The sequence below is a fragment of the Arachis ipaensis genome, chromosome B07, assembly GCF_000816755.2.
Source record: "Arachis ipaensis cultivar K30076 chromosome B07, Araip1.1, whole genome shotgun sequence".
Taxonomy (NCBI): domain Eukaryota; kingdom Viridiplantae; phylum Streptophyta; class Magnoliopsida; order Fabales; family Fabaceae; genus Arachis; species Arachis ipaensis.
This window is the reverse complement of record NC_029791.2, coordinates 104078062-104101429: the sequence shown is the minus strand read 5'-3', so window position 1 is coordinate 104101429 and position 23368 is coordinate 104078062. Positions and strand designations below refer to the sequence as shown.

At 35.2% G+C, this 23368-nt stretch overlaps 3 long non-coding RNA genes and 1 pseudogene across 5 annotated transcripts; 3 read left to right on the top strand and 1 right to left on the bottom strand.

Annotated features, from left to right (window-relative positions):
• Positions 2778 to 18065, bottom strand: LOC110264308. The gene is made up of 2 exons (XR_002350235.1): positions 18025 to 18065; positions 2778 to 3088 (listed from the first exon to the last, which is right to left on the bottom strand). It is a non-coding gene; the product is annotated as an uncharacterized LOC110264308 (long non-coding RNA).
• On the top strand, positions 11618 to 13334 carry LOC110264307. The gene is made up of 2 exons (XR_002350234.1): positions 11618 to 12210; positions 13006 to 13334. It is a non-coding gene; the product is annotated as an uncharacterized LOC110264307 (long non-coding RNA).
• On the top strand, positions 21200 to 21865 carry LOC110262432. 3 transcript variants are annotated; one of them, XR_002350232.1, is made up of 4 exons: positions 21201 to 21238; positions 21339 to 21436; positions 21526 to 21609; positions 21683 to 21787. It is a non-coding gene; the product is annotated as an uncharacterized LOC110262432 (long non-coding RNA). The 3 variants fall into 3 exon arrangements; XR_002350233.1 differs by having other exon boundaries at positions 21200 to 21436; positions 21726 to 21865; XR_002350231.1 differs by having other exon boundaries at positions 21200 to 21436.
• On the top strand, positions 21873 to 22990 carry LOC107607552 (annotated as a pseudogene).

Genomic DNA, 23368 nt, shown 5'->3' with positions numbered 1-23368 from the left:
GGTGGTTACGGTGAGGGAGTGAGAGAGTGGGTGAGGGGTTACCAGAGTGGGGTGAGGGAGTTGTGTTTGTGTTTGTGTTTGTGTTTGTGTCTGTGGTGGTGGTGGTGGTAGTGGTGACAGTGCAGGTGGTAGGGTGAGGAAGGTGAAGAGGAGAATGATGATGATGAGGGTATTTTGGTCTAAAAATTCGAGAAAGGATGATTTTAAAGTGTTTTTGAACGTTGGGGAAGATTTTAATAAGAAAAAAAGGTTGGAGACGATTTTGATTTCGACCCCAGACCTTGGGGACGAAAAAAGTATTTATCCCTTACTACTACTACTACTACTACTTGGTGATCGACACCTAAACCCTTTTATAAATACAACTTTTATTACCATCCGTAATTTGTGTGATTGGCAGCCGATGAATTAATTTGACTTGTTCACGTTTAGACGAAACATTACTAATCTAACCTTAAAAAGTCAACCCACATTTATAAACAATGACAGCAGTCACTTTGTATATAATAATTTATGCGTTTATTTTGTGATTCACATAATAATTACACAACTAATTTCGGTTGTTTAAATTTGACCTTCAACAACGATTTTGTTTATGCTAACATTAGTGTAAAAAGTCTACATTATCCCCAGTAAACATTATCCACATAAAATACACGTAACATTATCCACATGTTACAATAACTGAATGTTGGATTGTGCAACTACATCTTAGTAATATTTCTTTCTTAATACAATTATTTCAAACACTTATATAAAAAAATGTTATAAAAATTCTAAAGTTATCACATCTTTTTCATTGGAGATGTTACATGTTTAATTTAAGAGTTGCTTAAACTAAAAGTATTTTATCAATTTACCCTGTGCATCTTATATTTTTTACACAACACTAATATAAAAAGAAACCAAATAAAACACGATAGAAAAATATGAAACTCATTTTTAATAGTTATTAACTTCTTAGTTTAAACTCAATACATAAGCATACATTTAAATTTTAAATAAAAATTTAAATTCAATTGACACCATGCACTATTAAAGCAGGTGTTGAAAAATTTAAATTAAATTTAGTTGCATTTTAAATTCGTTGCATCAAATTTTAGATGTTAAGAGTATAAAAAAAATTTATGTTATGTGTCTCAGATTATGCATATTAACTCGATAATATTTTTACCATTGAGTATAGGTGATGTTGGCATTTAAAAATAAAAATAGTCAAATAAATTGTGCAATAAATCAAAACAAAGCGAAACGTTATGACTAATTAGGTTAACTGATGCAATTAGCATAGACTATGTAATAGTACGAATAATCCTTCAATAATTGCATTCATTTTGATTTGACGGTGCAGATATTGATATTCAACGATGTAAGATGTACTTCATTGAGTCTATTGAATCCTAAATAATAGTAATTGAAATTTTTTAATAACATCGCGAAAGGAAAACTATGGTAGTTTTTTACTATATTCTTCTGCTTACCAAATATTTAACCTTACTAAAAACAATATAATTGTTGGTTATTTTGATACCTCTCTTCAATCAATATCTTCTGATCCGTCTTTATTAAATTTCCATGTGACACAAATAACTAAAAACAATCTAATTTTCTCTTCATCCTTGATGCAAGATGCTGTCAAAGTATTCTTTACATGCATTTTATCAAGACCCAAAATACATTTTTTTTTAATCATGAAGCAAAACTTTAAGCCTATCAATGAACAGATGACCCTTCAGATAACGCCCAAAAAATCAACCACATCATATCAGGATTTTCTACAATGAAGACCACATATAGGTCCAGTGATCCATGAAGACACTTGACCTATTACGGCCCCTCAACGTGTTTTGGATAAGCCATTCATATATTTCACATAGCTTATGACACAATCTGTGCCCCTAGAGAATTGATCTTTGTACATACGTGCCTCAATTCCAACGGCCAAAATAGAATCTCTGTACCATTAGTAATTTGTATCTGATAATTATCCTTAAAATGACTTTTGCATTGTTAATAAGCTATAATACTCAAAATGTGGTGTCAAATTTATATTTAGAAAAAAAAATGTTACAGGGCCAATAACATTTATTTTTTTTGCCATCACCTAGTAATCAATATTTTAAAGTTTGGTAAAAAGTATATTGTTGGATTACTAGACTAAAAAAACTAGAAAAAATGAACTTAGTTGGTGCCTAAGTGATGTCTAAAAATAATAACTTTAGATTTTCTATAGTATTTCTCTTTAGAAAATATAGCATAAAAGATTTGTCTCTCAAAATATGTTGCTTTGGATTGAATTGTTAAGTTAGAAATACATTGTTTTGAATTTGGTTAATTTAATTTGTTTTGCATTTTTTTATACTCATAATGAATAAATTATAAAGTCACATGTTATGTTCTATTTTTTTTACAACGGAATGGGCCGGAAAAAACCTAACCCACCAAGAATAGAACTCGCAATGCATTCCCATATTACATAGAAACAGCGCAACATCTTCCTTTCCTAGCTTCAAATATTAGAGAATTCCACACCTTCTACTCAATTGGCAACAAGGTGACTAGCAGGTAAGAGTATGCTTCTAATCTGCCTCCTCAACTTGAAGACTCTGCCGCTTCCTCAAGTTGGACCGAGCCACTCATAAATTGGACCCGTTTAAACCTGAGTTGACCCGACCGGTTTTCAGCAAAACCGGTGGCCCAACTGGTTTATATGACCCGGACCGGGGGCCATGATATTATTTTTTTTAAAAAAAGAATGGACGGCGCCGTTCCATCCTCCTTCCCCCTTTCCCCTTTTCCCTCTCGAAGCCCTAATTGCTGAAGATCACCCTCAGCCCTCAACGCTCTCTCCTCTCTTGACTCTCTTTCTCAGTTTCTCGCCCCTCTCTCCCATGAGCTCAAGCTCTCGTCAGCTCGTCTCATCTTCGGTCTCTCACCTCTCATCTCCGATCTGTTAAGCTCTCATCAACTCAAGCACTCCCTTCCTTGAGCTCGCTTCGTCGGCGGCAGAAGCAGACGGAACCAGCATCTGGTCCTTCAGATGGTAGTGGTCGTCGTCTTCTTGCTTCTCATTGTCTCGGTCTCGCACCTGGTTGTCGTTGTCACTTTCTGTCGTCACCGTCTCAGCCTGCCTTCCCCGCTATCGTCGCCGCCGCGGGACTGGTCCTCGTCGTCTGTCTTGTCATCGTCTTGCACTTAGACGTGCGCCTTCCCTGCAATCTTCATCGTCGACAGCAGAGGCAGCAGGTCCCAGTGGGCTGGTCTTCATTGTCGTCTTCTTGCTTCTCGCCTTGCCATCAGCTTCTCCCTCGCCGTCAGCTTCCTTTGGGCGACCCGATTTGATGACTTTCAGGAAATTTCCTTGTTCTTTCTGTTTCAATTTTGTTGCTGCATCACTGCACTTTGATTTTGTTGCTGAAAGTAATGTGTTGCTGAAAGTTGAATGTGTTGCTGAAATTTTTTACTGATTATCATGAACCCTTAATTTGTTGTACTTAAAAGGCATAATTTTTTCATAGATTCAGTCCTAACATATTTAATACCAAACATTTCTTATTTTCTATTTTGGTTGAAGATTGTAGTCTTATGAGTTTTTCCAGGGTTGAAATGTGAGAATTTATATGTTGTCAGATTTGAATAGCAAACTGCTTGAGCAAAGACAGAAAGAATTGCTGCAGTTATTATTTTCAATGTGACCCTCAAATTGTAGTCTGTTACTTAAAATTAATAGATATTGTTATTTTAATGGTGGCATGTGTATTTCTTTCTTCAGTTTCAAATTTGGATGCATTGATGCGTCCCAATGAATAAACTATGTATGTCACCTCATAATGCAAACATTCTAGCAGAATATCTGACTTTTATGGCACAAAGAGAATTGAAGATAAACAGTGAATTTTCTATTTTTTTTACTATTATTATTGTTAAGAAAAATAAGATGGGTGGGATTTCTTATCTCTTTGATTTGAAGCATATAGTTTAACAATGTGTTTACTTTTTAGGCTAAGAAAGTGAAGAAAGCTCTTCAGACAGAGTGGCTTAAGTCTCTTCTGAAAAGGACTATTTTTGAATCTTCGTGCAACTCTTCCCCTTCTTAAGAAAGATTAAAACCAATATTGCATAAGCAGTACCGATTCAATTTGCCAAAATTGTGCATCTGGACCCAAACATGTTCTTCATGTGGTGATCACAATCTACATGCATATTTACAAAGATGTTGTTCACATTGATGCTATGAGAGAGTATATTAACTGCTCACAAATTCAGGTATGATATCCTACCTTAATGTAAGTTTCTAACATATTATTTCATGTGTAGTTTTCAAATCTTACGGATGTTATTTCACGTACTATTGGTTACCTTAATTTATGTGTAGAAGTCGTAGCAGGTTTGGCCTTTGATAAATCTTGATTGTCTATCATGTGAAACATAACAAGAAAAAAATATAGCTGACAATATAATGTTGCAGCTTTTGCATTTTGATTATGGGACCGTTGAGGTTTCACCAGGAATCCTGGACTACTGATGATGCAAAAGCTGCTAAAACTTATAATGATATTTTAGACTTCATTTATTTTTTTATTTTTTGCTTCTCTTAACTTTTTCTTCTGAATAAAGAATGCATTGTTTCTTCTTGAACTCATTTGTTGATAAGGTTGAAAGTTGATGAGAAAATCTTCATGAATCCTAGGGGGCCAATGCCAGTTGTTAAGCTTATCTAATTGGGATGAGTAATTGGGGTATAAGTCAACTTTTGTTCTTCATTTTTCCATCAACAATTAATAATTGGCATATTCTTGCTGAAATAATCACTTAGCTTAAGTTTGTTTGTTGCCGACAATCTTCACCGAGTTGATTGAACCTTGAATTTGGTGCTGTTTTTGCTGAATAATCACTTAATTAAATTTTTTTGTTAGCTGAAAGTTGAATTTGTTACTTATTATCATCACTGAAGATTGAATCTATTGTTGTCTTGCTGAAATAATCACTTAGTTAAATTTTTTGTTACTGAAAATCTGTAAATCATCTTTTGAGCTAAATCTTTTGTTGCTAAAAATTATTATAGTTAATTTGTTGTTGAAAATGAGGTTCATGCTCTTAGAATAAAATTTAGTTAAATTGTTGTTCTCATACTTTCTGTTTGTATTATTATGAATTATTCTTGGTATTGATTTGTGAAAGATACACAAATGTAGATAATAGATATAGATGCAAATCGAAATGAAGGAATTGTTGGTCAAGCTTCAAATTTGTCTTATGAAGATATAGATGCCGACTTTCAGATCACCTCTTGGATTTGATTTACTGATTGTGATATCTTTAGTTCTCTCTTGTTCTTTAAAACGAGAAAGTATTTTGTACTTTTGAAGGTGCCTCGAGAGCGACGATGTCCTGTTGGGTATTTATTCAGCAACTCACTGCCACCTCGAGCGTGTGGCCTTACGAGTATTACAAGCAAGATATGCAATGCAGCAAAACATTATGGTCCGTGAACCTACTTGTAAGTTCCCTTTGCCTTTTGGCTTCTTGTTCGAATCAATTTGCTATGGAAAGTTATAACACTCCTGATATTTCACGCTCACGCAAATATACCTTTATGCAGCCCACGGCCTTATCCCCCCAAAGCCGAATAGCAGGCTACTCATAGACCATAGCATGAGAAGTCTACTTGTACAAGTATGTTGGAAATTAGAAATCCTTAACCCCATACACCGTCCAGTCATTAAGTCGACACACCTAATTGTTGGAGGTCTTACACGTATTTGGTATCAGTGGTCCCACCAGATCAGACGGAAGCATTGGTTGTGCGAGGCCAACTAGACTTCGACCCAACTCTAGCCATAGAGGATATGTGCAACTTTTCATCCGAAGCCTTTGCCAGCTACTTAACCGTTATGTCGATGACTAAAACCTCGATATCACCCGTCATTAGAAATAGAGGTGTGTTGAGCTTGCTCGGGATCTCAAGTCTTTAGAAGAGAGGCTAAAGAAAGTCACCGAAAGTAGGAATCCATCTGAGGATTTAGACATACAGTAGAAACAACAACCACCATTGCCTTAGGGGTTAAGGTTTACATGCATCATGTGTGCACCTTTTGCATGTTATTGTCGCCTTTGCCCCCGCATTCTAGTTATTATGTAATTCTCGCGTTCCACCTACCGAGACCACACCCATATCGACCTCCACTTCTATATATGTCCATAAGACTTGCTCAGCATTTCTCGTTACTGTATCCTTATAATGCAACTACAAATAATTCATCCATCTATCTAGAACTTTACAACAATTGGCTAACGCATTAAACTATTTCAAAGAAAGCGTGTGTTACAAACTAACGTCTTAAACACATCGATTATTATTACTACTACTACTACTATTTGGTGATCGACACCTAAATCCTTTTATAAATACAACTTTTATTACCATCCGTAATTTGTGTGATTGGTAGCCAATAAATTAATTTGACTTATTCACGTTTAGACGAAACATTACTAATCTAACCTTAAAAAAGTCAACCCACATTTCTAAACAATGACAACAGTCACTTTGTATATAATAATTTATGCGTTTATTTTGTTATTCACATAATAATTACAGAACTAATTTCGGTTGCTTAAATTTGACCTTCAACAACGATTTTGTTTATGCTAACATTAGTGTAGAAAGTCTACATTATCCACACTAAACATTATCCATATAAAATACACGTAACATTATCCACATGTTACAATAACTGAATGTTGGATTGTGCAACTACATCTTAGTAATATTTCTTTCTTAATACAATTATTTCAAAATCTTATATGAAAAATGTTATAAAAATTCTAAAATTACCACATCTTCATTGGAGATGTTACATGTTTAATTTAAAAGTTGCTTAAACTAGAAGTATTTTATCAATTTACCTTGTGCATCTTATATTTTTTACACATACACTAATATAAAAAGAAACCAAATAAAACATGATAGAAAAATATGAAACTCATTTTTAATAGTTATTAATTTCTTAGTTTAAACTCAATACATAAGCACACATTTAAATTTTAAATAAAAGTTTAAATTCAATTGAAACCATGCACTATTAAAGCACATGTTGGAAAATTTAAAATAAATTTAGTTGCATTTTAAATTCGTTGCATCAAAATTTAGATGTTAAGAGTATAAAAAAATTTTATGTTATGTGTCTCGGATTATGCATATTAACTGGGTAATATTTTTACCATTGAGTATAGGTGATGTTGGCATTTTAAAATAAAAATAGTCAAATAATTTGTGCAATAAATCAAAACAAAGCGAAACATTATGACTAATTAGGTTAACTGATGTAATTAGCATAGACTGTGTAATAGTACGAATAGTCCTTCAATAACTGCATTCATTTTGATTTGACGGTGCAGATATTGATATTCAACGATGTAAGATGTACTTCATTGAGTCTATTGAATCCTAAATAACATTCATTGAAATTTATTAATAACATTGCGAAAGGAAAACTACGGTAGTTTCTTACTATATTCTTCTGCTTACCAAATATTTAACCTTACTAAAAACAATATAATTGGTGGTTATTTTGATACCTCTCTCCAATCAATATCTTCTGATCCATCTTTATTAACTTCCCATGTGACACAAATAACTAAAAATAGCCCAATTTTCTCTTCATCCTTGATGCAAGACGCTGTCAAAGTATTCTTTACATGCATTTTATCAAGACCCAAAATACATTTTTTCTTTAATCATGAAGCAAAACTTTAAGCCTATCAATGAACAGATGACCCTTCAGATAAGGCCCACAAAATCAACTACATCATATCAGGATTTTCTACAATGAAGACCACATATAGGTCCAGTGATCCATGAAGACACTTGACCTATTACGGCCCCTCAACGCGTTTTGGATAAGCCTTTCATATATTTCACATAGCTCCTGACACAACCTATGCCCCTAGAGAATTGATCTTTGTACATACGTGCCTCAATCCCAACGGCCAAAATAAAATCTATGTACCATTAGTAATTTGTATCTAATAATTATCCTTAAAATAACTTTTGCATTGTTAATAAGCTATAATACTCAAAATGTGGTGTCAAATTTATATTTAGAAAAAAAAAATGTTACAGGGCAATAACATTTATTTTTTTTTTTGCCATCACCTAGTAATCAATGTTTTAAAGTATGGTAAAAAGTATATTGTTGGATTACTAGACTAAAAAAACTAGAATAAATGAACTTAGTTGGTGCCTAAGTGATGTCTAAAAATAATAATTTTAGATTTTATGTAGTATTTCTCTTTATAAAATATAGCATAAAAGATTTGTCTCTCAAAATATGTTGCTTTGGATTGAATTGTTAAGTTAGAAATACATTGTTTTGAATTTGGTTAATTTAATTTGTTTTGCATTTTTTTATACTCACCATGAATAAATTATAAAGTCACATGTCATGTTCTATTTTTTTTACAACGGAATGAGCCGGAAAAAACCTAACCCACCTAGAACAGAAACTGCAATGCATTCCCATATTACATAGAAACAGCGCAACATCTTCCTCTCCTAGCTTCAAATATTAGAGAATCTCACACCTTCTACTCAATTGGCAACAAGGTGACTAGCAGGTAAGAGTATGCTTCTAATATGCCTCTTCAACTTGAAGACTCTGCCGTTTCCTCAATTTGCTTCCAATCTTCCTTCTAGGCATGGCGGGTAGCCCCTTGCCAAGGTTCATTTCTTGTGTTGTTGTGTTGATCCCACCCATCGCTGCGAATGATTATGAGGAGGTCACCTCGCTTTTCTCATCTTATCAGTCCCACTCCTCTCTTTCTGTTTCTTGTTTGTCCAACTGAACTAAACAAAACTAGCATGCTAAGCTTGCTTTATATATTTATTCTCTACAGTTTGCTAGATTCACTCAACTTTATCCTAAGCATGCCTCTCACCGTTATTGCATCTTATCGCATTTCAACCCCTCACAATCACAGGCTATTTCTAACCCCCCTCCTTAACAAAAACCTATACATACAGATACACCAAATCATTATATTGGTCACAACGTTTCTAGGAAGGATAAGAACAAGTATCTTCTCTCTACTATAAATATCTATCATCATGCTCAGTCAAGTTCGTCTTTTTTGTTTCTCGAATTGCTTGTTTAAATACCAAATAATGTGATGCGACATAGCTTTTTGATCTGAACGACGCTGAGGAAGCGATTTATGGTCTTGAAGCATGGATTGCATGGGAGAAGAAGTTCCCTATTGCCTTTTTAAAACTCATATTAAACACTCTCGAGAAGTAACAACACTGGCATAGGGTTGTTCAGGTACCCTATTAGGCTATCACCACTTGCTTTCTTTCTCGTCTTTGTGAACTTCAATTTGATAGATAGGAAAATCTAGGAATTTAAATATTCCAATGACCAACTACTCTTTTTGTTTGTTAAAATTCCTCATACTCTAGATTTATTATATGTAGAAGCTGATCAATCTTAGAGTGTTCCTTTTTGCTGATTAAATTACATGATAATATGACATCATGATTATTGCTGATTAAATAGAATTTAACTTCACCTCACTTTTATTCAATCAATTACTCTATTTCTTTAGGTGATTAAATGGATGCTAAGCAAGGGGCAGGGAAACACAATGGGAACATATGGTCAATTGATATGAGCTTTAGATATGGACCATAGAGTGGAAGAAGCGTACGAATTCTAGAAGACCAAGTCCAGCCATAGAATATGCTGCATGACTTTGCATCTGAAGGTTGTGCCAGTTACTTGACCGTTATGTCGATGACTACAACCTCCACATCACCCGTCATTGGAAAGAGCAGTGTGTTGAGCTTGTCGGGATGTCAGGTTTTTAGAAGAGAGGTTGAAGGAAGTCACCGAAAGCAAGAATCCATATGAGCATTCAGGCACACAGTAGCAACAACTACCACCATTGCCTTAGGGTTTAGGGTTTACGTACATCACATGTGCACACCTTTGCATGTTATCATCGCTTTTGCCCCATGTTCTAACTATTATGCAATTCCCACGTGCCACCTACCGAGACCACATCCATATTGCCCTCCACTTCTATGTCCATATGACTTGCTCAGCACTTTGCTGTATCCTAAAAATGCAACTACAAATGATACATCCATCTGCCTAGACTTTACAACAATTGGCTAATAGTAAAAGATTCACTGAAAACTTTTTTCTACTTAAAAATTATTGAATTTTTTATTATCTATCCAAATTATATTATTTTAGCTAAATAAATTTTATCTTTACAATTAACTCAAATATTATAATATTATCTTAATCTTTATAATTTTTCATTTATCTAAATTTATTTTTTTATTTTTAGATTTAATTTCATAAATTTGTGTTAATGTCAAAATATTAAAAAAAATTACAGATTAATGAATTTATTTAAAAAAATAAATTTATTCAAGACAGGACGGCCATGGCACAACGTGAGACAGGGGAGTATGTTGAGGAAACAGAATTAGAGGAGTATAAACGTCGAATTCAAAGGCTACAGAAAATATTGTTTGTGGCAAAATATGAAATTTTAGCCAGACGATGTGATAAATAGAAGACACGCTCATTTATTTTCATTACAATTTAGGTTCGTAGTTAAAATTTGGTGGCTAAGTCCGTTTTTGTGGTATTACATCACCCTCCTGCTTGGTATTTATAGGCATTTTTGTGCAAGCATAAACCGCCATATCCCTCTCGCAGTTTATGCATTTTTTGTGTTCATGAAGAAATCGCTGGAGAGGTACTACAGTTTCTTCTTTATTGTGTTTAAACGTAAATCGCTCTATCATTGTTTTGAAAACCGAACCGGACCGATCGGTTCAATCGGGTTAACCGGGAACCGGTTACTTAACCAGTTCGGATAAGCCTCTAAAACACCTGGCAAAAAACCGATGAAAAACTGGTCGAATCGGCTATTAACCGGTGAATCGGTAGAACCGTCCAGTTTTTTAAAGAGTTTTCGGTTCGAAAATAACCCCCCTCTAAACGGCGTCGTTTTGTTCTTTAAAAAAAAAAGAAGCTAAACGAACGAAGCCCTAAATCTTCCCCGTTAACCCATCTTCAGTTTTCACCAAGGTTCTAAAAACCGGACCGGACCGGCCAGTTCGACCGGGTTAACCGGAAACCGGTCATCTGGCCGGTCCGGTTGATGTTAGAAACTGATCTGCAAAAAACCGGGAAAAACCAAACGAACCGGTGCATAACCAGTGAACCATTTGAACTGTCCGGGTGTTTGAGCATCCCGGTTCGCTGCACTATATATTAAAAAAAAGGCAGATCTCACTTCTCTCTCACACACGAAGGAAACCCTATCAGAATGGCCACCTTCAAGCTCTAGTTCGCGTGCTAGCCCTCGCCACTGTCACTGCCGACAGTGACAGCCCTCTCGAAGGTCTGCTTGGCCCTCTCGAAGGTCAAGCCAGTCGTCATCGTCGGCCCCGATTTGCTGTTTTTTCTGACTTTGTTAAGTTTGGTTCACTTATGGATTTCACCGGTGCACCTCAACTCAGTTCTGGACTTCTCTCATTGCCAATATTCTGAAAACCGGACCGGACTGGCCGGTTGGACCAATTTAACTACGAACCGGTAATACTAACAGTCCGATCAGACATGTAAAACCGGAAATCATAAAACCGGTAAAAAACCGTTGAACCGGATGAGAACCGGCCGGTCAGACCGAATCGGAACCCGGCCGGTTTACACAAAAAAGGGAAGCTCATTCGTTTCTTTCTCCCTTTCTCCCTTTCTTTCTTTGAATCAGAGAAATCACCCAAACCCAACCACAAAACCCTAGCACTGTAAGCCTACACCACCGCCACAAGGAGTGGCATACTGCCGCCGTCTGTCGCATTCAAAGTTCGAAATCCGTCATCTAGCTTCCCTCGTGCTTCAAATCTTCAACCCCTGTTCACTGTCACCGATCGCGGTTGCTTCCTCGAGCTCGGCGTCCGTCGTCTTTGTCTGCTCAGCGCGCTTCCGTCGCCGTTTGTTTTCCGTTCACGTTTGCGTCTTCGTTCGCGTTCTTCGCCATTCGCGTTCGCTCGGCGTTCACCGTTCGCGTTCACTCGCTGTTCACCGTTCGAGTTCGCATTTGTCTGGAAGCCACGTTGCTCTGCTTTAAACTCTGCCACCAACCCGCGCGCTCCACTCAGCCGTCGAACTGCTCTCTTTTGTCCCCGCCGTGGTTCCCTAAACCCGCCACCAGATAATACACTCACAAAACACCAATACTCTTCTTCAAACTCTGCAACTTCTGATTTCTATTACAATAAGTAATTATTTGATTTGGTAGTGGTATGGATTTTTTCATAGACTAAATTAAAGTTACAATAGTTATGTTCTCTTCTCTATCACATTGAAATTAAGCTTTGAATTCTCTTATTTCGTTTTAATTTTACCGCACTCAACATGTTTAATGAAATGCTTTAACCATATTTCTGGTTGGTTTTATAATTTCTAGCTTTTAGAAACTTAGTAAGTTGATTGCATGTGAAATTAGAATAATTGGATCATAGTAATTAGGAAATTTTAGCTGTACAAATAGCATCTTTGCAGAAAACATGTTAGCATGATGATTCCACTTGCATTAGTGTTCTTCTGGTAAATTTTTTTAACTGTTATTATGAACTTGTTAATTTGCTAATGGTTCTTGTGTTCTTCTATTACTTTTATTTTTTTTGTTTTGTTGTGATTTTCTGTTCTTGAGTTTGTTAAGTTGATTTGCTAAATTGTTGGGCTGCTGTTGTTTTAATTTGTCAAATTGTTTGGTTGCTGCGACTTAATTTGTTGGATTTTCTATTTAGGTCTTGTTCTTGTTTATTTGCTAAATTGTTTTTGTGTATTTATTGTTTATTTGCTGGATATTGGTGGTCATTGTCTTTGAGATTATTTACTATGCAGGTTTAGCGTCATCACTGTTTTGGAATGTTTTATAATGTACTAATGTTTGTTGCTGTTTTGTAATTGCTGGTTGCAGGTTTAGTGTGATTATTGGTTAATGTTTTGGTTTAGTGTTCTCTCTTTTCTAGATTTCCCTTCTCCCTGTATTTCTGCATGTTGCTGAATTGGTAATCAATAAATTTGCCTTTTTGCTGTAACTCGGGACTTTACTAGGATTTGTTAAATTTGTTGCTGTAACTTGCATTTGTTGCTGAATTTGTTGCTTCCCAGTCACAAAATTAGAACAGAATGCTCAGTCAGTGTTTGATTGATTGGCTTTGCTCACCGATTGTATTTGATGATAAATTTTAAATTGATAACTTTTAAATTTTAAATTTGCACTGCCCATGTTACTGATTCACTGTTCTTTGAGTGCTTTTTGTTGTTGTTAATCATTGTGATGAGCTTTGTTAAAATTTGCACTGCCTATATTACTGAGTGTTCTTTCAGTGCTTTTTGTTGTTGTTAATCATTGTGGTGAACTTTGTTAAAATTTGCACTGCCTATGTTACTGATTCACGGATTCATCCCTCTTAAACTCTCAGCTTTTCAGCCCTGTTTCTTTCTTCATCTCATCTCAGGCAATTGAATCGAATCAACCAGGCCTTCCTTTTCTTTTTCTTTTAGTTGATTCTTAATTTTTCTAATATATGTAACTTTCTGAATCAAGTGGATCAGATTATGTAGTTTTCTTGATTTGGGATATTTTTGAAGACGCATTAGAAGAGCTATTTTATTATTATGTTTGCTATAATAATATTCACATGTTGTGTATGCTTGTGATTGTTTCGGTGTTTACATTTTCTTTCCAAGTCACTTGCTGTGGTTGTTCTCTGAGTTAAGGCTTTGTATGTGTGTGTGAGAATATGTGATAATGTTGAATGTTGTTGCATCTAATAGGAGTTCTTGGAGTACCCTCATCTTTGATCCTTTATATTTTATTTATTATTTTATTCTAAAACGGTTTTTTCGGTTGAACCACCGGTTGGACCGGTTAGACCAATAAACTAGTGAACCAGTGAGTAAAGCGGTATGATGACCGGTCCTGTTTTCAGAACCTTGCTCATCGCCGTCGCTCATGCACGTTTGCTTCTCGTCGGCGTTTTTCTGCTTCGTCTCTGTTCTCTCTCTCTTTCTCAAAGCTCAGTCACTGTCACCGTTGGTAAGCCTCCATCCCTCCACTACTTCTTCAATTTTATTTTTGGGAGTTAATTACTATTTTTCTGGATTTAATTAGGTTGATTGTTGATGTTTTTCTGGGTTAATTAGTTGTTTTCTGAGTTAATTTTCTTCGCTGTTCATTGTTGTTAACAGAGCTAGATTGTTGGTGTTTTGTTCTGACCTCTGCTCTCTGCCACTGTGAGTTCTTGGGTTTTTGAATTATTTTTTTATTTTGTTAATTCACTATATGAATTATTTGTCGGGAGATTGTTAGTTCAATTGTCTTGTTAAATATATGAATCGATGGCTTGATGCAGAGTTCTTCTGCTTTTCAATTTTTTTTATTTTGTTAATTATATGAATTAATCTTTCTATAATTCTGAATTTGCTTAATATAAATTTGATATAAGTTCAATTTTGGATTCTGGATGTTGAATGCTATATAGAATTGATACAATTTTGGGACTCTAGATTTTGAATGCTACATTGACTTTTGCTGAATATAATTCTGGATTTTGAATGCTGTATGAATTGATATAATCCAAGGCAAATATTTTCTCAGTTCGTTCTTTTCTTATATAGAGCCAGACAATGCATATGATGTATCAAGTTGTTGCTAGAGAATTGAATCAAAATTCAGTTTCTGTTCAAAGTTTTGCTTCTGCTGCTTTTTGTTCTGTTATTTTAAATCCTTATATTTCATGTAGGCTTAGAAAAGTTCAGGTACGTGAGGCAACACATTGATGCTCATTTGTGTAAGCAGCATCAAAATGGTCCTTTAATAATCAATTTTCTGTTCATCAAGAACCAATTTTTTTGTTTTTGAGGTCTAATTTTAAGAAGAAATGTAACAGATTGATAGTGAAGAGACAATTTAATGTCCCATATATCTTTGGAACTAATTTGACCAATTTAGTAATATATAAATTGATGATCAATTTGATGTCAAATGCATATTCGACGGACCAAATAAACTTTAATTTTTGAAGGGCTTACTCATGTTTTGAGCTTAATTCCTTTTGTTTATTTATTTATTCTTTTTAAATGTATTACCTTGATGTTATTTACTATGAGGAATTTGTCATCATTAATTTTAAGGGTTAATAATGCTTGCTGTAGAAAAGTTTCATTTTGATTATTTTGGCTGCAAACTTTATACATACAAGTGCATAAAATTCTAACATCCTTACCAAACATAAGTTTATTAATTAAATCGGTTCAACCACGGTTCAACCCCGGTTGAACTATTGAACCATTGAACCAGTCACTTGACCGATTCAATGACCGGTCCGGTTCTCGCAACCTTAGTCTTCACTCTTCACAAACTCATCTCTCCTCTCTTTTGCTGGAACCATAGAAGCTACAACAAGCAACCAATCGAGCAGCCAGCCAGCCACCGCGTTCTGCAGCGACGGGTTTGAAGGCCGCGTCCTTGCGCTACTGCATCCCGCAGCCACCGCATTCTGTAGCGACGGGTTTGAAGGCTGCGTCCTTGTCATCGCCGAGCTCGCCTTCTCTGTGTTCACCGGTGTCGCCTCCTCTGTCGTCGCCGTTGCTCACCTTCCTCCTCGCCGCCGGTGAGTACTGATTGGTGACTACTGAGTTCTTCTGTTCTTCAATCTTTTTGAGTTTTTGTCTTTGTTCTTCTATTCTTCTGTGCTCTGGCCTTTTGTTTCTGTTCTTTTGTTCGTCTGTTCTTTAATTAAATTTTTTATTTTTTATTCATTGAAGAATTTAGGGCAGATTTGAAGTAGGTTGATGTTCTTCAGATGCAGAGTTCTTCTCTTGACATCTTGTTCTATTTTTTAGTTGTTTTTATGTTGTTAATTATATAATTAATCATTCTGTTATTTTAAAAGCATTTAATGTAGGTTCAATTTTAGAATTCTGCTTTGTTGATGTAGGTTCAATTTTTTCAATTCTGCTCTGTTGATGTAGGTTCAATTTTCTCAATATGCGACTTTCTATCTCTGAGTCGAAGCTGAGCCTCTGTTCCATCCTCTTTTCATAGAGTTTCTTGGTGTGCGGCGACCTCTCATTGCCGTCTCTGGTCGTGGCAGCATCATAATACGACAGCAACTCTTTCCTCCCTTCTTCAGGTTTTTGCTCTGTTTTCTCTTGCTGTTTTGTTTAGCTTTAATTTTATAGTTTATTCTACATTAGTTTAGTTGGATTTTTTATTTCCGTTAGTGGATTCTAAGTTGTTGGAATAAGGTAGTTCAGTTTGTAGATTCTAAGTTTGAAATTTCTCGGTTGGCTGTTGCTTTGCTTGCTTATATAAGCTTGGTTACTACTATTTATTATTGTGTTTGGCTGTATTAAGTGTGGAAGTTGTTGAATGGGTAAGCATTGCAGTTGAAGTTTGTTTGTTTATGCTGAATTTGTACATTGCGTGCTAGGTGTTCGATTAAATGCCTCTGTGATGCTGAGTTTGAATTATATGTTGTAGTTACCATATAGTTTGAACCACTCTTTGTTTAGGCAAATTTTTCAAGAATAATGCACTTTGGGTTGTCTCTTGATGCTTGTTTAAGTTATGAAACTCATGTTTATCCATTGCTCATGGTATCTCTTCATGCTTGTGCTTAATGTTATTTTTGTCATGAAAACACCTAAATGAGTGGAATGCTCAAACTTCTTGCAATTTAGGTGATTTCATAGACAGAATGCTTTAATTAATTTTGTGAACTGGTGGTGACTTTTAATGATAAATTATGAATAACTTATTTTGTGAAATTGTTAAATTTTGAATTTTATTAGTTTAGAAATGATTGAATTTAAATTTTTAAAATTATGTATTGGATTTTTTATAATTTTACTCTATATTTAATTAAACTGGTTCAACCACGGTTTAACTCCGGTTGAACCATTAAACCATTGAACCAGTCACTCGATCGGTTCGATGACTGGTCCGATTCTCGCAACCTTGCTAATTAGGCTCATAGATAATGCTCACAGCCTCGTACTAAAACTTTATCTATCATTTTATCCAAATATATCATAATTTTTAGCCAAAGAAGTAATTAATAAAATGTAAATAATGATATAATCTCCTAATAATCCTTCTAATATCAAATGAAATGTAGTGTTGCTATAATAATATAAAAGTTGCATTTGCGTATATAATCTTTAAAAGTTGTATTCTAGTAATATTGAACTGCAAATAATTTTTTTCGTAACTTGCCCTAAAAAAATGAGTAGCTAATTGATTTAATTACATGAGTCACTAACTGCTAACTAATTAAGTTAGATATCCATGAGAATAATACTACACATCTAAGTATTTTTGTTAACCAAGTCCAACCAAATTAGTTTAATATCAACAAAAATCAATTTGGATAGCAGTTTTATTATTTAACTCGGTTGGACTCATTGTTATCAAATCCGGTTCGACCAGTTATCCGACCACCTGGTTGGATCGAGCCACTAGTTGAACCGATCATATATTGGACCCGTTGAAACCTGGGTTGACTTGGCCGGTTTTCAGCAAAACCGGTGGCCCAACCGGTTTATATGACCCGGACCGGGGGTCATGATATTGTTTTTTTTTTTAAAAAAAGAATGGACGGCGCCGTTCCATCCCCCTCCCCCCTTTCTCCTTTTCCCTCTCTGAAGCCTTAATTGCTGAAGATCACCCCCAGCCCTCAACGCTCTCTCCTCTCTCGACTCTCTTTCTCAGTTTCTCGCCCCTCTCTCCCACAAGCTCAAGCTCTCGTCAGCTCGTCTCATCTCCGATCTCTCACCTCTCATCTCCGTTCTGTTAAGCTCTCGTCAGCTAAAGCACTCCCTTCCCTGTGCTCGCTTCGTCGGCAGCAGAAGCAGACGGAATCGGCATTTGGTCCCTCGGATTGTAGTGGTCGTCGTCGTCTTGCTTCTCACTGTCTCGGTCTCGCACCTGGTTGTCGTTGTCGCTCTCTGTCATCACCGTCTCGGCCCTTCTTCCCCGCTATCATCGCTGCCGCGAAACTGGTCGTCGTCATCTGTCTCGTCATCGTCTTGCACTCAGACGCGCGTCTTCTCTGCAATCTTCGTCGCCGGAAGCAGAGGCAGCAGGTCCCGGTGGGCTGGTCTTCGTTGTCGTCTTCTTGCTTCTCGCCTTGCCATCAGCTTCTCCCTCGCTATCAGCTTCCTTTGGGCAACCCCATTTGGTGACTTTCAGGAAATTCCCCTGTTCTTTCTGTTTCAATTTTGTTGCTGCATCACTGCACTTTGATTTTGTTGCTGAAAGTAATTTGTTGCTGAAAGTTGAATGTGTTGCTGAAATTTTTTACTGATTATCATGAACCTTGAATTTGTTGTACTTAAAAGGTGTAATTTTTTCATAGATTCAGTCCTAACATATTTAATACTAAACATTTCTTATTTTCTATTTTGGTTGAAGATTGTAGTCTTATGAGTTTTCCCAGGGTTGAAATGTGAGAATTTATATGTTTTAGATTTGAATAGCAAACTGCTTGAGCAAAGACAGAAAGAATTGCTGCAGTTATTATTTTCAATGTGACCTTCAAATTGTAGTCTGTTACTTAAAATTAATAGATATTGTTATTTTAATGGCGGCATGTGTATTTCTTTCTTCAGTTTCAAATTTGGATGCATTGATGTGTCCAAATGAATAAACTATGTATGTCACCTCATAATGCAAACATTCTAGCAGGATATATGACTTTTATGGCACAAAGAGAACACAAAGAGAATTGAAGATAAACAGTGAATTTTCTATTTTTTTTACTATTATTATTGTTAAGAAAAATAAGATGGGTGAGATTTCGTATCTCTTTAATTTGAAGCATATAGTTTAACAATGTGTTTACTTTTTAGGCTAAGAAAGTGAAGAAAGCTCTTCAGCCAGAGTGGCTTAAGTCTCTTCTGAAAAGGACTTTTTTTGAATCTTCGTGCAACTCTTCCCCTGCTTAAGAAAGAGTTAAACCAATATTGCATAACCTATACCGATTCAATTTGCCAAAATTGTGCATCTGGACCCAAACATGTTCTTCATGTGGTGATCACAATCTACATGCATATTTACAAAGATGCTATTCACATTGATGCTATGAGAGAGCATATTAACTGCTCACAAATTCAGGTATGATATCCTACCTTAATGTAAGTTTCTAACATATTATTTCATGTGTAGTTTTCGAATCTTACGGATGTTATTTCACATACTATTGGTTACCTAAATTTATGTGTAGAAGTCGTAGCGGGTTTGGCCTTTGATAAATCTTGATTGTCTATCATGTGAAACATAACAAGAAAAAAATATAGCTGACAATATAATGTTGCAGCTTTTGCATTTTGATTATGGGACCGTTGAGGTTTCACCAGGAATCCTGGACTACTGATGATGCAAAAGCTGCTAAAACTTATAATGATATTTTAGACTTTATTTATTTATTTATTTATTTATTACTTCTCTTAACTTTTTCTTCTGAATAAAGAATGCATTATTTCTTCTTGAACTCATTTGTTGATAAGGTTGAAAGTTGATGAGAAAATCTTCATGAATCCTAGGGGGCCAATGCCAGTTGTTAGGCTTATTTAATTGGGATGAGTAATTGGGGTATAAGTCAACTTTTGTTCTTTATTTTTCCATTAACAATTAATAATTGACATATTCTTGCTGAAATAATCACTTAGCTTAAGTTTGTTTGTTGCCGACAATCTTCACTGAGTTGATTGAACCTTGAATTTGGTGCTGTTTTTGCTGAATAATCACTTAATTAAATTTTTTTGTTAGCTGAAAGTTGAATTTGTTACTTATTATCATTACTGAAGATTGAATCTATTTTTGTCTTGCTGAAACAATCACTTAGTTAAATATTTTGTTGCTGAAAATCTGTAAATCATCTTTTGAGCTAAATCTTTTGTTGCTGAAAATTATTATAGTTAATTTGTTGTTGAAAATGAGGTTCATGCTCTTAGAATAAAATTTAGTTAAATTTTTGTTCTCATACTTTCTGTTTGTATTATTATGAATTATTCTTGGTATTGATTTGTGAAAGATACACAAATGTAGATAATAGATATAGATGCAAATCAAAATGAAGGAATTGTTGGTCAAGCTTCAAATTTGTCTTATGAAGATATAGATGCCGACTTTCAGATCACCTCTTGGATTTGATTTACTGATTGTGATATCTTTTGTTCTCTCTTGTTCTTTAATTTGAGAAAGTATTTTGTACTTTTGACTAGTTTATTATCTCTTTTTGCATCATTAGTTATGTCTAAGAATTGATACTTGATTGTTATTAATGTTTGTGAAGACATACATTTTAAGTTTTAACTTTATTTTTATAATTTTATATTTTTATTTAATTATAACCGGGTCAATCGGGTGAATTAGTGACTCACCGGTTGAACTAGTGGCCTGATGACCCAGTTGTATGACTGTGTCAAGTACCAGTTTGGTTCTGATAATTATGGTTGGACTTGGTTTATAAAAAGACTTGGATGTGTATTATTCTATCAATAATGGAGGGGGGGAGGGGGGAAGAGTTTGTTTCTAGTGAATCTGCAGCTTGTTGAACTTTGTTTTCTATTTTGGTATTTTTTGCTTTTGTTTTCTAATTTATTAAGTTACCAGAAAAAACTCTTAAAATGAAACCATAAATAAAATATCATTTGGATATATTGTCTGTCATAAATATAATAGAAATAAATCCATTGTGTTGTATAAAATTCCAGTTATAATAATGAAATCGTTATCACTAGCAAAATATAATATGAATGTACAACTATAATAACTTTTGCATTGTTAATAAGCTATAATACTCAAAATGTGGTGTCAAATTTACATTTAGAAAATATAGAATAAAATATTTGTCTCCAAAAATATGTTGCTTTGGATTGATTTGTTAAGTTACAAATACGTTGTTTTGGGGTTAATATAATTTTTTTTAATATATTCACAATGAAGACATAATTAACTCACATCTCATGTTCTATTTTTTTTTTGGACAATAAATTGGGTCGGAAAAACTTGACCCACCCAGAACGGAACCCGCAATACATTCCCAAATTGCATAGGAACAGCGCAACATCTTCCTCTCCTAGCTTCGAAGATTAGAGTCTCACACCTACTTCTCAATTGGCAACAAGGTGACTAACAGGTAAGAGTATGCTTCCAATTTGCCTCCTTAACTTTAAGACTCTGCTGCTTCCTCAATCTCCTTCCAATCTTCTAATCTTCCTTTCGGGCGTGGCGGGTAGCCCATTGCCAAGGTTCATTTCTTGTGTTGTTGTGTTGATCCCGTCCATCGCTGCAATTGCGAACAATGATGTGGAGGTCAACTCGCTTTTCTCATCTTGTCAGTTCTACTCCTCTCTTCTATGTTTCTTGTTTGTCCAACTGAACTGAACGAAAGCTAAACTTGCTTTGGATATTTGTTCTCTACAGGTTGCTAGATTCACTCAACTTCATCCTAAGCATGCTTCTCACCGTTACTGCAACTTATCCCGTTTCAACCCCTCACAATCACAGGTACTTTTCTCTCTCATCAACAATTTGTCCCCTAACTCTTAAATACTTCTACAAAATAACGCATTTCTCGCAGGCTATTTCTAACCCCCCTCCCCAACAAAAACCTCCACATACAGATGCACCAAATCATTATATTGGCCACAACGTTTCCAGGAAGGATAAAAATAAGTATCTTCTCTCTACTGTAAGTATCTATTATCATGCCCAGTTAAGCTCGTCTTTTTTCTCGAATTGCTTTTTTAAATACCAAATAATGCGATGCGACACAGCTTCTTGATCTGAATGACACTAAGGAAGCGATTTATGGTGCCCTTGATACGTGGGTTGCATGGGAATAGAAATTCCCTATTGCCTCATTGAAACTCATATTGAATGCTCTCGAGAAGCAACAACAGTGGCATAGGATTGTTCAGGTATCCTATCAGGCTATCACTGCTTGCTTTCTTTCTCATCTTTGTGAACTTCAACTAGATAGATAGGGGAATCTAGGAATTTCAATATTCGAATAACCAGCTACTTTTTTTGTTTATTAAAGTTCCTCATACTCTAGATTTATATGTAGAAGCTGATCAATCTTATAGTGTTTCTTCTTTTGCTGATTAAATTACATGATATGATTTGTTGCTGATTAAATGGAATTTAGCTTAACCTCACTTTTATTCAATAAATTACTCTGTTTCTTTAGGTGATTAAATGGATGCTGAGCAAGGGGCAGGGGAACACAATGGGAATATATGGTCAATTGATACGAGCTTTAGATATGGACCATAGAGTGGAAGAAGCGCACAAATTCTGGCAGACCAAAATCGACACTGATTTGCATTCGGTTCCCTGGCAGTTGTGTCATCTCATGATATCTGTATATTACTGAAACAACATGCTGGATGATCTTGTTCGGGTATGTTTTCCAAACTAACCATATACTACAATTTCGTTGTCTTATACTGATGCTCATTTGATCGTTATGGACAATTTGTGCAAATATTCGATTGCAATGTCATTGGATTGACGCATTGACATTTGGATCGTAATTTTGTGTTCTTTCATCAACAGCTTTTTAAGGGATTGGAAGCTTTTGATCGTAAACCTCGAGATAAAAGCATCATTCAGAAAATAACAAATGCATACGAGATGTTGGGCTTACATCAAGAGAAAGAGAGGGTACTGGAGAAATATAGCAATCTCTTCACAGAAGAAGGATCGATTAAGAAAGTTAGGAGGAACTCATCTGAGAAAAAATTAAAAAGGTAGTCTTATTTGTCGTCTTCGCACACAAGTATTTTTGTAGTTGATTGGTTTTGATTTTGGACCTGTATGGCTCCAAAGTACGGCAAGAACTAAATTATTTAGAGCTAATACATCCATATATAACTGGTAGTGTTAAATTTAGGGACAAAAACACTGTACATGTTTCACCGAATTCAAGTCGTGATTGAAGCATTGCCAAAGGGAATTACCATCAACTGAAAAGAAAACATTTATAGAAACAAGTAATCTGAACATCATAAATTTTATTAGTGTAATGAAACAACTATTTATTTTTTCGTGTATGACGAACTTATTACTTTCATGTGCTAATTCACTCAACTTTGTTGTAATTGTATAACTCTGGCATTGAGATCAGAGCAGATGGCAATACAGCTCAGCTTGAGACTTCTCAGTTGACTTGTCACAATATCAGTTCAAATACTTAGAAAAATCTTGTTGAGCTTCTAGAACCAATTCATTGTCATCCCATTCGTCACGGTATGACTCAGGT